Source organism: Pteropus medius, unplaced genomic scaffold (genome assembly GCF_902729225.1).
Source record: "Pteropus medius unplaced genomic scaffold, Ma_sr-lr_union100, whole genome shotgun sequence".
NCBI classification, from domain to species: Eukaryota; Metazoa; Chordata; class Mammalia; order Chiroptera; family Pteropodidae; genus Pteropus; species Pteropus medius.
The window spans coordinates 16,646,315-16,658,536 of NW_024342473.1; the positions used below are offsets into that span (position 1 = coordinate 16,646,315).

At 38.4% G+C, this 12,222-nt stretch overlaps 1 protein-coding gene across 4 annotated transcripts in view; it reads left to right on the plus strand.

The window, feature by feature from the left end:
* Positions 1–12,222, plus strand: part of RORA (RAR related orphan receptor A) — a 675,046-nt gene that overhangs the window by 589,911 nt on the left and 72,913 nt on the right. The window lies entirely within an intron of this gene.

The window sequence follows — 12,222 nt, forward strand, 5'->3', positions numbered from 1 at the left end:
GGGGGAAGGATAATGAATTTTAAAAGTTTGCCTGAAAGGAAGTAAGGAAATTATTTTTAATTTGAGATAGATTAAAGCTGATTAATAAAATTCTGCTTGGCTCCATATTTAATTTTTTAAGTGAGATTTTGTTTGTAAGTAAACAATCATTGTGACCTTTATGACAGGCTTTGTTTTTGTTATGGATTTTTCTGTTTTGTTTGTTTTTTTTAGAGTCTCAACCTTAGTTCAATTCCCCTATTCTCAAATATTTTTTAAAAAGAGATTGTCAGTCATTTTGATCAGAGAAATGCCGCATTTTCCCTTTTTAAATCTAAAACTTATTTTTTCAAAAAAGATAAACATTTAGGAACAAGTAAACTATTGTAGCTATTTTAGGCAATAAGAAATTTTTTAACATGTATACAAAACTATTAACCCCTTGGTTTCTGAAGACTTATGGTTAGATTTTTGTTTCGTTTAAGTGTATACAATTTGCCAAAGAGATAGATTATATTTACATACGTTTTTAGAACATACATACCTTATGCTTTACAACACTGCACAAAGTAGAGATAAGCATCCTTTTGTGTAATTTTTTGGATAGTTAATACAAGTGAATTGTGAGTTCAGATTTTGCTGGTGATATATCAGGTGTCAGTCATAAAACAATCTGATTTCTCTATTGGAAAATAAATAAGTATTGATCTTCCTATTTCCTTAAATATCATTTGTCTTGATGCTACACAGAGGAATGAGATCACAAGTTTACATGAATTTTGCATTGCTCAAGAAGTCAAGCCTTCTGAGCTGAGCTAGAATAACCCGTGTAATAATACTAACCGGTCATCACAAGGACTTTAAAGGATGACAGTGCTCACTTGTTCCTACTAGAAAGATGAAATTGCATCTTTTCATAAAAAAACCAGGAAGGTGAGGGGAAGCAAGAAAAACCGGCTGTTTGAACCTTTCCATCATAGAAATAAGGCAGCAGTTCAGAAGTGAAGACTTGTGGTTGAGTTTCAGATCGGTTCTTAAAGCAAACGGTTTTTCAAACTGCGCCACCCAGAAGTGTGATTCTTTCACCACATGAGAAATATTTTTTTTCACAATGTTATTTTCATTTTTCACTTGTTGGGGTTTTTATTCCTTCTTTTGTTTGTTTATCTCATGTCAGATCTTCTGTAGCACACTAGATATAAATAATTAAATCAATTTGAGCGAATAATAAGTGCCTACTGTGCGCTAGGTTATTCAGGTGCCACCTCTGTGCTTTTATAATAGAATTAAGACAATTTCTTCCTAATCATACCTCTGAAGCCATGAATCAGCATTTAAAAAATGCACTGAGAAACTGGCAGCCATGTTTAACTAGAGAAGGGTTAAGGCTATTGGGCTTATAGGTTTGCAGTTTCTATGAGCCACGTGCCATTTAAAACAAAGAGTTTGTGACACACAATGAAACATTAAATGGATAAAGCCAATCCTCATACTAATGTGTGAACATGATTTCCTTCCAAATAAGCCATAGGTTGGCTTTAAAATCCTGCATAAAGCAGTGGTTCTGAAACTTTACAGTACAGCCCATAACCTGGAGAGTTTCTGAGTCCTATCCAGAGAGAGCCTAATTCTTCTGTACTCTGGTCTTCCTGACTCAGGAAGACATGTATTTAAAAAGCTTCTTGGGTGGTTTTGATTCAACTGGTCCTCAGAGCTTCCTCTGTGACACCTTGCCTATCAGAGCTGGTTGGGCACTGGAGTCCTCCAGCCTTTCCGTGGTTCCCAAATATCATTGATCTTCACAGTCAACTGGGAAGCATTTAGAAAAATAAAATCCCATTCTCCATCACCTATGCGATCCTTCTTGTGGTGGTTTGGGGTGAGGCCAAGGAATTTTAAAAGCTCCTCTGGTGACTGAGAATCAGACAGGTTTGGGAAGCACTGTGTGGTGTTCTAACCCTCTCCTCTTACTAGCGAGGAAACTGCAGCTCAGAAAGGTAAATGATATTAGGGGAAGCATAGCTTCCCTTTAGTCCACCGAAATCTCCTTCAGAGTGGAAGAAGTACCCAACATAAGCAATGTCTGCCATTATTTGGATGTCATTAACATACTTGAGATATTTTTCTGGCTATTTTAGCCTTGCTATCAACTAGCATGTAGAAGGAAATAGGCAGACTTCAAATCTTACCCCCAAATGGCCCAAAAGGAGAGGACCCTTTGGTGCTGGAGGTGTCTGAGACACTTTCCAAACACTGTCTTCCTCTTCTACATAAATCTTACCCAGGAGCACTGGCCTTGCAGCCAGCGAGCTCTAGACTGGTTTTTGCAACTATTGCGACCGCTAAGCGGAAGTAGGCTGAGGATTATGCTGCAGGAGTCAAGGCCAACTCCAGTGGAAAGACTGATGTCTTTGTTGCTTTTTTCAGCAACAAAATAAAGGTTTCAGTGCCCTGAAAGGTAGTCAGTGCTTTCTATTTACAAGACAGCCTTTCACAGGCCTTGAGCACATGGCATGTATCTGCCTACAGAGGGTGAGGCACTGAGGGTGAGGAAGAACATGGTCTTCCTGCAGCCTGGATTCTAGTCTGGTGAAACAGATCAAAGTAGAACTGCTCTGGTGATGTAGCGGAGGGCAGCCTACCTCCTGCCACACTAACTCCAGACTTCTATCTTTGGAAAATGGTGATATGCTATCCCATTATTTTGTTGCTGGGAGCTCGGGCCCTAAGGGTAGCAATGAACACAGCAGACTTAGTCTCTGGTCTTTGCAAATGTACGTTCTCATGGGAAGAGGCAGATAATACCTCAGTAAACACATAAATGAAGTAGATAAATACAGATAGTGACAACAGCTAGGTCAACATAAAAACAGTGTAACAGTGTAATGGCTTAGAAATGTGTATGGATGGACATCAGGGAATAGATTCCAAGAATTTTCCCAACCAATGGTGAAAGTTATGCAATAGTCCCAGAAGGGAACTTAGAGGTCGTCTGGTCTCTTAGTTCTCAACCTTGTCTGCACATTAGACTGTCTATAGAGCTTTTTAAAAATACACAAGCCCAGGCAGTGCTCCTAGAGGCTCCAATTTTATTGGTCTGAGGTGGGGCTCAAATATTGGTAATTTTTTAAGCTGCCCAAATGATTCTGGTTGAGAAACCCCTGAAGTCCAGCACCTTTACTTGACAAACGAGTCATCAGTCCCTAGTTCAGGGAAACGGCACTGGATTGTGGAAAACCCCCTCTGTAGGGTGGGAGAAGCTGTGGGTTCTTCTCCCAGGTCTGCTACTCAGTCATTGTCAAGTTATCTCAATAGCTCACTTTCCCATTTGTAAAACTGAAGGGTTGAACATGATAGCCATTAAGATCTTTTCCAGCTCTCTCATTCTATGAAAATGTTTCTATTAAAACAGAAAAATGGTCTGTTTTTTTGTTCAAGACTTTGAAGAAGCAAAGGAATGCCTTCTAGTTTCCTTATGCCCTGTCTCAACACCTAATTACTATAAGTGCCTCAAATAGCTAATCAGTTCCCTTTTGGAAGTGAAAATTTAAGGTAGAAAGGGGTGATTACTTTTTGCCAACTATTTAAATAAATTAAAGAACAAGTGAGCTTTCATTAATATTAATAATATATATGCCCAGACTTAATGCTTATAAATTACAGTCATACCTTATTTATCAAATTCTAGCCCAAAGCCTTTTCCATTTTTGATGGTTGAGTTAAAACCAAGGCGGTCGGGGGGAAGGGAGGTTGCTTAAAAATGGAAACCCTGGAATGATCTTACCATTTGTGCATCATAGTCATTTTACTCCTTACCAAATATCCCAGGCCAGAAACCCAAGGAAATTGTCTTTCCTAATATATTGTTTGCAGTTTATTAGCAAGCGGAAACAGTGTATCTCTCGCGTCGCCAGCTTATAAAAGGAAAATAACAAAACTAAGCTCTATCTGAAAAATGTCATTGTACTTTCTCTTTTGAGACCCAGTATCTCTAAGAACTTGGGTTTCATTGAAACATTTATTCTGAAAGATAATAGTTCATTATAAAGCAGCATGGTGTGATGTAAGCACCTTAACTTTATTTCCTTTTGGTGGAATCTCCCAGTGAGGTTTGATCGTATTCAGCAGTTCCAAAAGTGATAAAGGAGTTTGAAATGGAAATCTGATGGGAGCTGGTAAAAGGAATTAGAACCTGTCTTTTTCAACAGATTTTTAAAGATGAGCATATTGTCTATCTTGCATTTATATATTTAAGAAATTGTACACAGGTTGAATGCATATCCATATGTTTGCTGTCATAAAATTATGAAAAACCATCTTCCTCTAACAAGTTGCATCCATAAAAGTAAGCACCTTCCGAAAATGATACTGTTTAACAAAATAATGGGTTTGGCAGAAATCTATTTCAAAAGCAATGTTTTTATCACAAGTAAAATCGTGTAGAACAGAAGTGTTTTGTTTCCACCATTGCAAAGAAACAAAATTGTTTAAGATGAGTTAAGATGTCTCAAAGTTTTGGCAGACTTTCTAAGCCCCCTGCTGCTGTTGCATTCAGAATCCCTTTTAAAATGGCTTGGAAGTTTCTTTGTGATTTCAATGGCTCCTTAGGGGAAATATTGACTAAATACTCATTTTGACTGTTAAGATGGCTTAAGCATTTTTCGAATGTTTTCATTTGCTAGAAATATGTTTTGCACTGAGGCTTCTCTCGTTGAAGAAGGTTGGTTACCAGCCATCTGATGACGCCTCAGGGTGTTTACAGAAAATGTGGGTGCCGTAGTTATATTTGAGCACAGTCCTCCCCCAACAAAGATAGTGTGGTAATCAGCAGGAATGTGAAAACATGTATTTAAGGATTGATGCTTGTAAAAGAGGTGTGGTAAAGAAACATGGTTGTTCAGATGTAAGAAATGACTGACAGCTCTCCTTGTAGGCATGCTAGTAACAATAAAGTCTAGAAGTTCAACATCAAAGCGATCACAGCTTACTCCACCAGTGACTTGCACATCAAAGAGAGAGCGCAAGACAAAGGAAGTGCACTGAGGTATGTTTCTGCCTCATAGCCAGATGCTCAGGGGAAGCTCCCAGAACTTCTTTCATGAATGCAAAGTGATTTTTGCAGATCAGCGTCTTCATTTCATAAATGACCAGGAATATAAAAGCAGGGCAAATGAGTGCTGTAATTGCTCCTCATCACTTCAAGTTTGGTTAAGGAAGAGTCATCGTAGGAGAGATTGGTCTCTCTGGTTTCTTTAAGTAGCAAATTTTGTACCAGTGTGGGCAGCTCTAACTTCACCTAATATAGTCCCGGGAATTATTCACAAAGTAAGAGTCCATATTGGATTCACTTCAAGTTGATTGTGTTGAATTATGCTTGAGAACATAAAACTGGACCTAAGTTTGTGGAGTTATGCCTTTTTCTCTCTAATGCTCGCTTGCTTTTTAATTTTTTTTAAATTAACCTTGTGAGTGGATTTTTGCGGATTCAGATGTGCATTACTTAACAGGTGTGTGTGATAATGAAATTGAGACCTGTTAAACCAGCTCTTAATTAATCATCAGACCTATGCCTCAGTTCTTTAAGTCAAATGACCTGTACTCCAAAATGCCAAAAGTAGAACAGGGGGAAAGAGTCTGCATTTGACTCCCCTCCACCCCGCTTGATAGTAAATTGGAAAAAAAAAAAAATTAACCAGGCAAGTATTATGGGTGTTTTGAAATAATGTGCTTTTTTTTTTTGCTTGCCTTTGAAATTTGAATTTCTTTTATAGTTCATCTTCAGTAATTTACTCATTTTTAAATGCTATTGAAAAATAGTAGTGCTCTCTGTAGTCATTAATAAATACAAAGCAGCTTTCTCAAGGCTCTAGGGAGACCCAATAAGCACAACTGTGTTACTAATTGATGCTATACTGAGCTGACAAAGTAGTGCATCGGTAAACAGAAGTTAGAAAGCAAGAAGTTAAAGAACTATAGGGGATTATGTAGACATCAAGGGTTGGAAATTATAATAAGGCCTCTTTAGGGGAGCATTAATTTGCATGTGGCTGAATTAGGACACCCAATTATTTCTGAGGACACTACTAAGAACTCATCCGAAATACCCTCAAAGTGAAAGGTTTGGGGAGGGTTGGGAGTTAGATGGGAGAGAGGTGGGACCAAGCATGTCATATTTTTTATATCTCATGATAGTTTTCCCCATAACTTGTTAGAGTCACTTTCTTTGTAAGGGAGAAAGATGCTGATGAAGTCAAGAGTACTGCAATTTCTTTGTTTTATACACACAATTTACGTTGAATTGCCACAATGGAATATTTTTTTAAGCGGGGAGGGCAGAAGGGTGGAGACAGAAATAAACCTTTTAAATCTTCTTTATATGAACCCCACAAGGACATAAGCATTGAGCAGATTAGGGAGTGGATTTATACTGTTACTATCCTCTGCAACATTGGTCCTCAATGTAGATCCAGGTACCCCTTGGGGTACCCAAAGCCCATTCTGGGGTTCCAAGAGATAAAAACTATTTGCATAACAACACTAAGATATAATTTGTCCTTTTTTTCTGTATTGACCAGAGTGCTTTAATAGTGCCAAAGGTGGTGGGTAAAACTCCTGGCACCTTTGCAGGCATCAAGGCAGTGACACCAACTTATCCTAGCAGTCATTGCATTCATTATTACTGTGAATTTGTCGTTAACAGAACATTGCCAGCTTCATTTGAGAATGTCCTTGATGAAGCAGTAAAAATTAAGTTTATTAACTTTTGACCCTTGAGTACAAGTCTTTTTAATATTCTTTATGACAAAATTGGGAAGTACATGTAAAGCACATAGAGCACTTCTGCTCCATATTGAAGTAGAATATTTCTCTCCAGGGAAAAGAACTTGTGTCATTGTTTGAGTTAAGAGTTGAACTAGCTGTTTTTGTTTAAATGGAATGCCATTTTATTTACCAGAATGACTGACTATGGTTATTCAGACTTAGGTATATGTTATACATTTTCTCAAAAATGAACCAAGTGTGCCCGTCATTTCAAGTAAAGTAGTTGGTAATATTTATTGCCAATAAATTCTAGCTTGCAGGCAAATATTAGAATTTTGGAACACTTGTATCCAACTCCATGAACTTGACGGCTTCCTCGTATTTAAAGACTTTTCTGATGATGTTGGTGGTGATATTTCTAAATATGGTTACTAGATATAATCACATTTGGTAATGAACTGTGTCAACATCTGGGAAAGTTACATAACTCAGTAAACTAATAGTCTCCAAGTGACCAATGCATGCTCTTATAAAAATATCTTTGGGTAAAAGATTCATTCAGGATATAAAATATACCAGTGTACTTGAATTGCACAGAATACAAAAAAAATTATTGGTATTTCAGGTTTTATATTCCAGCTAACCTTTAAGAAACCACCACTTGTTGAGTAGTTGGTGTAGTATCAAAAAAGATTCAAAACTATCAGAAAAGACTGTTAAAATATTCCTCCCTTTTCCAGCTGTATTTCTGTATGAGGCTAGATTTTCTTCATGTACTTCAACTCCCCTCCCCACCCCCCAAAAAAACAGATTGAATTCAGAAGTAGATATGAGAATCTACCTGCCTTCTACTAAGTCAGATTACAGATTTGTAAAAATGTAAAATAATGACATCCTTCTTACTGACGTTTTGGGAGAAATATATTTTTTCCATAAAAATACTTTGTTAAAGTGTAATGAGTTTATTGCTGTTATTTTAAATTATATATTTTTTCATGTTCTCAGTTTTAATTTCTTATAACGTAATTGTTAATATATAATGCACATAAGCAAAAGTTCTTTGTTGCTTTTAAGAGCATAAAAGGATCCATACACCAAAAAATTTGAGAACTGTTGCTCTACAGTTTAGGGGACGTAAAAGATTTTTGTGACAAGGCACAAAGTAGCAATAGAAGAGGCTTTAAATTTAGACAGGTTTATCAGATAAGCTGTGCATTACATATTAAACAAAGCACTTTCAAACCAGAATTCAAGAACAATATTCTAATCCCCATCTTCTTTATAATTTCTTCCTTTTTAAATGCTGGGGAAGACGAGAACCATTACTGATGTTATATTCTCAGAGTTTTTGTTATTTTCTTTTTTAATGCAACAGAGATTTGGCATAAAAGTATGGTTTACGGAGGCTTTACAATTTATCTTTAATTGTTAGCATAAATAGTGGCAAATTACTGCTATTTGTCTTTTCAGTTTTGCCTTATAACGAGGAAAAAATATTTGCTACAGTTAGCACAACTTCCGGGACTATCCCAACTCGTTAGATGTGAGATTTTTGCCACTATTGTGGGAGCTTTAGGGAATTTTATTGCTGTGTATAGTGACAGAAAACTCTCACAGGCCCTGCCACTACACAAGCGATGTGACTTCCACCGTGGGCCCTTCATTTATGCTCCCTCAGACCAACTCCCAAGAGGGAGGCGTTCTGCCCAGATACTCATCCACACCTAGATTGTTGTCAAGAAAACTGAGCCTTTGACTAACTACAAATGCACTTGGCAGAATCAGTTCCATTATGCTAATTAAATGTACAAAAGTCCAACCTTCCCTGAAATTTCTTGTGAAAAATAATGTGCAGTTAGAAAGCAACATTCTAATACTTGTTCTTATAATTTTCTAATCGCTTTGTTGGCATTTAACATGTAGACATTTACACGGCCCTTTGTGGCTGGGCCGTCGGCCTTTTTGTCATCAAATTGGGGGCACGCAGGTTTTGGTTTCATTTGGTTTCTGTCAATCGGCTGTCAGTTGAATGGGAGCAAATGCGTTTCAACACATTCTGCATTTCCAAGGTCTTGCTCCCGACTCTTGTAACTAAGAGAAATTGGTGCCCCTCGAGCCAGATCAGTGTCAGAGTATCAGGACAGCTCACTCCAGCATGGTTTTATTAGCCAATTAAAGCTATAGACTGAAACATACGCACTATGTAAACAGAGGTTGTGCACTGGCCCACATCTAGCCTGGCCGTGATAAAAAGCACCTCATTTCCTCTTGGATCTGCCCAAAATCAGGAGGACTAAGGGGAGAGAGATGGCCTAGTTTCAGAACAACTCGCAGCGATAATGTGGGGAAGGATGGGAGTGGAGAGGAAGGAAACAAAGATAGATAGTATCCTGTCTCAGAAAGGCTATTGGGAAGGTGAAGCACTAACCATTTTTTTTTTTTTTTAAAGAGAAATAACTATGTGTCTATTCATGGTTAAAAAACAAAACAAACTTCCTCCAAATTTCCAAGATAATTATCTTCTTTGAAGTAAAATGGCTCTTCTTAGGCATTATATTTTATTAAATTTTTAGCATTTTTCTGCTAAGTGAACTTAATAAATTTTATACATGAAGTTTTCCATGATTTGCTGGTTTTGACCCAGGTATAGAAAACTATTAAAACACTGAAAGGCATTTTTTTCCTTGATCTAAGATTGTTCACTCTGTGAAAATTCATCAAGCTTCTATTTATGATTTGGGCCTATTTCTGAGTGTATATAGCACTTTAATAAAAAGCTTACTAAAAAGTGGGGATATTCTAGTACTCTCTTTGTAAATAATACACTCGCAGTACTGAAAATATTCTCCAGACTCGAGGCTTTGGAATTTTTTCACTTGCATTTAACACACATTTTGTTTATCTTCAATTCCTTTGTACCATCACTTCGCAGACATAAAATTGAGTCTGCGACCTTACAGAAGGGAAACTAAAGGCATTTATATACTTCAAGTATGTGTACAAAACCATAATTCTATTATGACGAAGGCCTGATAGCAACCTTTATGTTTTCCTTTTCCTTTTTTTAACATTGACTTTCAAATGACCCTCGAAGGTAGGAGGAGAAAATGAATCAGAAGATATGGTGATATTTTTATGGGAATAGGAAGTTCTTCTAAAACTTAATGTTTTCAGTGCACTTTTTAGCTCTTTGCTAAAGGTTCTGACCCTCGGTAAAGATGGCCTCAGACAAACTGGCTATATTTTTAGGGTCCATCATCTCCTTTCTCAGTGTTCTCAGTGGTGTCCACCTTATAGCCGAGGGCAGAGTTGCTCCCCTAACACAGAAAGATGGAGCAGTACATCTCTCTCCAGAGCGTCTCCTCTTCCCTCTCCCCTAACTCAGTGTTCAGGTCTTGCATCCCACTTCTCCTGGCTCTTCCAGATAACAAGAGAGAAATGACTAGGAAAGAGCATAAGAAATTTTTTATAGGTAAAATGAATGTATGGATTTGGAAATTTTTTTCCAAATATAAGGTTTAAGTTCCAGAAATCCTACATTCCAGCCGAAGGATCTTGGGCAAGTCACGTAACTCCTCTATACCTCGGTTTTATCACCTGTAAAACAAAAAATAATAATAATATTGACTTTATAGGGGTTTTGGAAAGTGGAATATGACACATAGAAGATGCTTACTACAGTGTCTCACTCGAAACAGGTACTTAGCACATAATAAACACTTAATATCTTCATCATCATGTTCACGTGGACGATGGCGCACATCATATTCATGAGTTTGAAGTCAGGGTATTGACTTCACCCAATCTTATCTCAGCTGGAACACATTGGCATTTTAACAGGGGCCTTTGCCAGTACCCAAAGATGTGAGATATGTGATCTGGGCACATGGGGGCTGATAGAAGGGTCACCGATGATATTTTTCAACACATAAGAGGCTTCTATAATTCTGCATTATCCAAGCCCTGCCACTGTAAGCAGTGATACATGTTCTAAGCCTGTCATTTCTAAAGCATTTCCTCTGTGCCAAGCACTGTGAAATGGATTACCACATTTAATACTCATATCAACTTTTCATCCCCGCTTTTTACAGAGGAGGAAGCTGAGGCTCAGAGAGGCAGATCAACCTAGCCAGGATCTCAGAGCTAGCATGTAGCTGCCATTGGCAGCCAAGCCTGTCTGACTCCCAAGGCTGTTCTAACCTTGCTTTTCAGACCCAACAGCACGGCACCATAGGAGTCTCACAAAAATGCATTTTTCCAGATTTGAGATTGGATCATCATGCAAATTGGGGTTGGGTGCTTTTTCAGAACACTTCAATGGAGCAGAAGTAGGCAAAACACAAACATTTAGTGAACATCTGCTGTGTGCCAGGCATTGTACAAAGTGCTAGAACCAGAGAGATGAAAAGATGTCATCTCTGCCTTCAAGGAGCTCACAGGCCAGTGAGGGCCTGAGGTGGAAATAAAATCACGACACAGTGTTAGTACCAGACAAAGAGTGACAGGAGCACACAGGGGGAGCCCAAATCAGACTGAGGAGTTAGGGACTGCTTTCTAGAGGAGTGAAGACCTAGCTGAACTTAAAAGTGAAGGACAATATTTTCCAACAAAGGGTTAAGCTTGTGAAAAGTCTCAAAGCCTAGGCAGCGAGTGGGCGAGTTTGGGGATGGCGAGTAATTTCAGTGTGGCCCGTGGGGACTGCAGGAGGCAGTTAGAGGAGGCCGGTGGGGTTCAGACCATGAAAGGGCCCTGACTGTCATTCTGAGGGAGTTGCTGTTAGACAGCAGGTGAGAGGAAGCCATTGAAGGAGGATGACAAATGTTTTTAAGGCACATGGAATCATTAGGGACAATCAGATATTCTCTGTATCTTCCTTTTTCTTGAGAGAAATCATTTCGTGAGAGAAACAAAAACAGCTCTTTGGATGTAGCAAAAGCCCCTTCTATGGTATGATTTGGGTTACTATGCAGACAGCTTTGCTGCTCGTATGCTGTTGAGGGATATATGAAAGCCATCTGCCACAAGACTCCTTCAATGGATTTGTGCACTTTGCTTGTTATAAATTGATTCAGGGACTTCATTATGATGTCGCTAAGATGAAGGGGGCAGTAGTGTTTTCGCTCGAGCTGCCAGGAGGAGGGAAAACAAGTTTCTGTGGTGCTGCAGTTCAATCGTGCTGCTTACAAAAGTAGGACCATGAAAGGATGGAGGAGTGTGTCTTTGATACTAGAAACCCTGTAGCCCTGTTGGTGCTACAAGCGAATGCTTAAATTAAAGGTTGGAGCCAGCTTTCAAGTATTGACTGTCGAGCAAAAAGCTCAGCCCACACTCATGCACTTACTCAAGCTTGTTAAAATAAAAATACACTCTCGGCTAAGCTCGTGTCACAGCCGGCGTAATTATTACATTGAAGATGGTTGTTTGAATTGGAGTTGCTGTAGCACACGTTTATTTAAAGATGTGCTTGGTAATTTAATATAT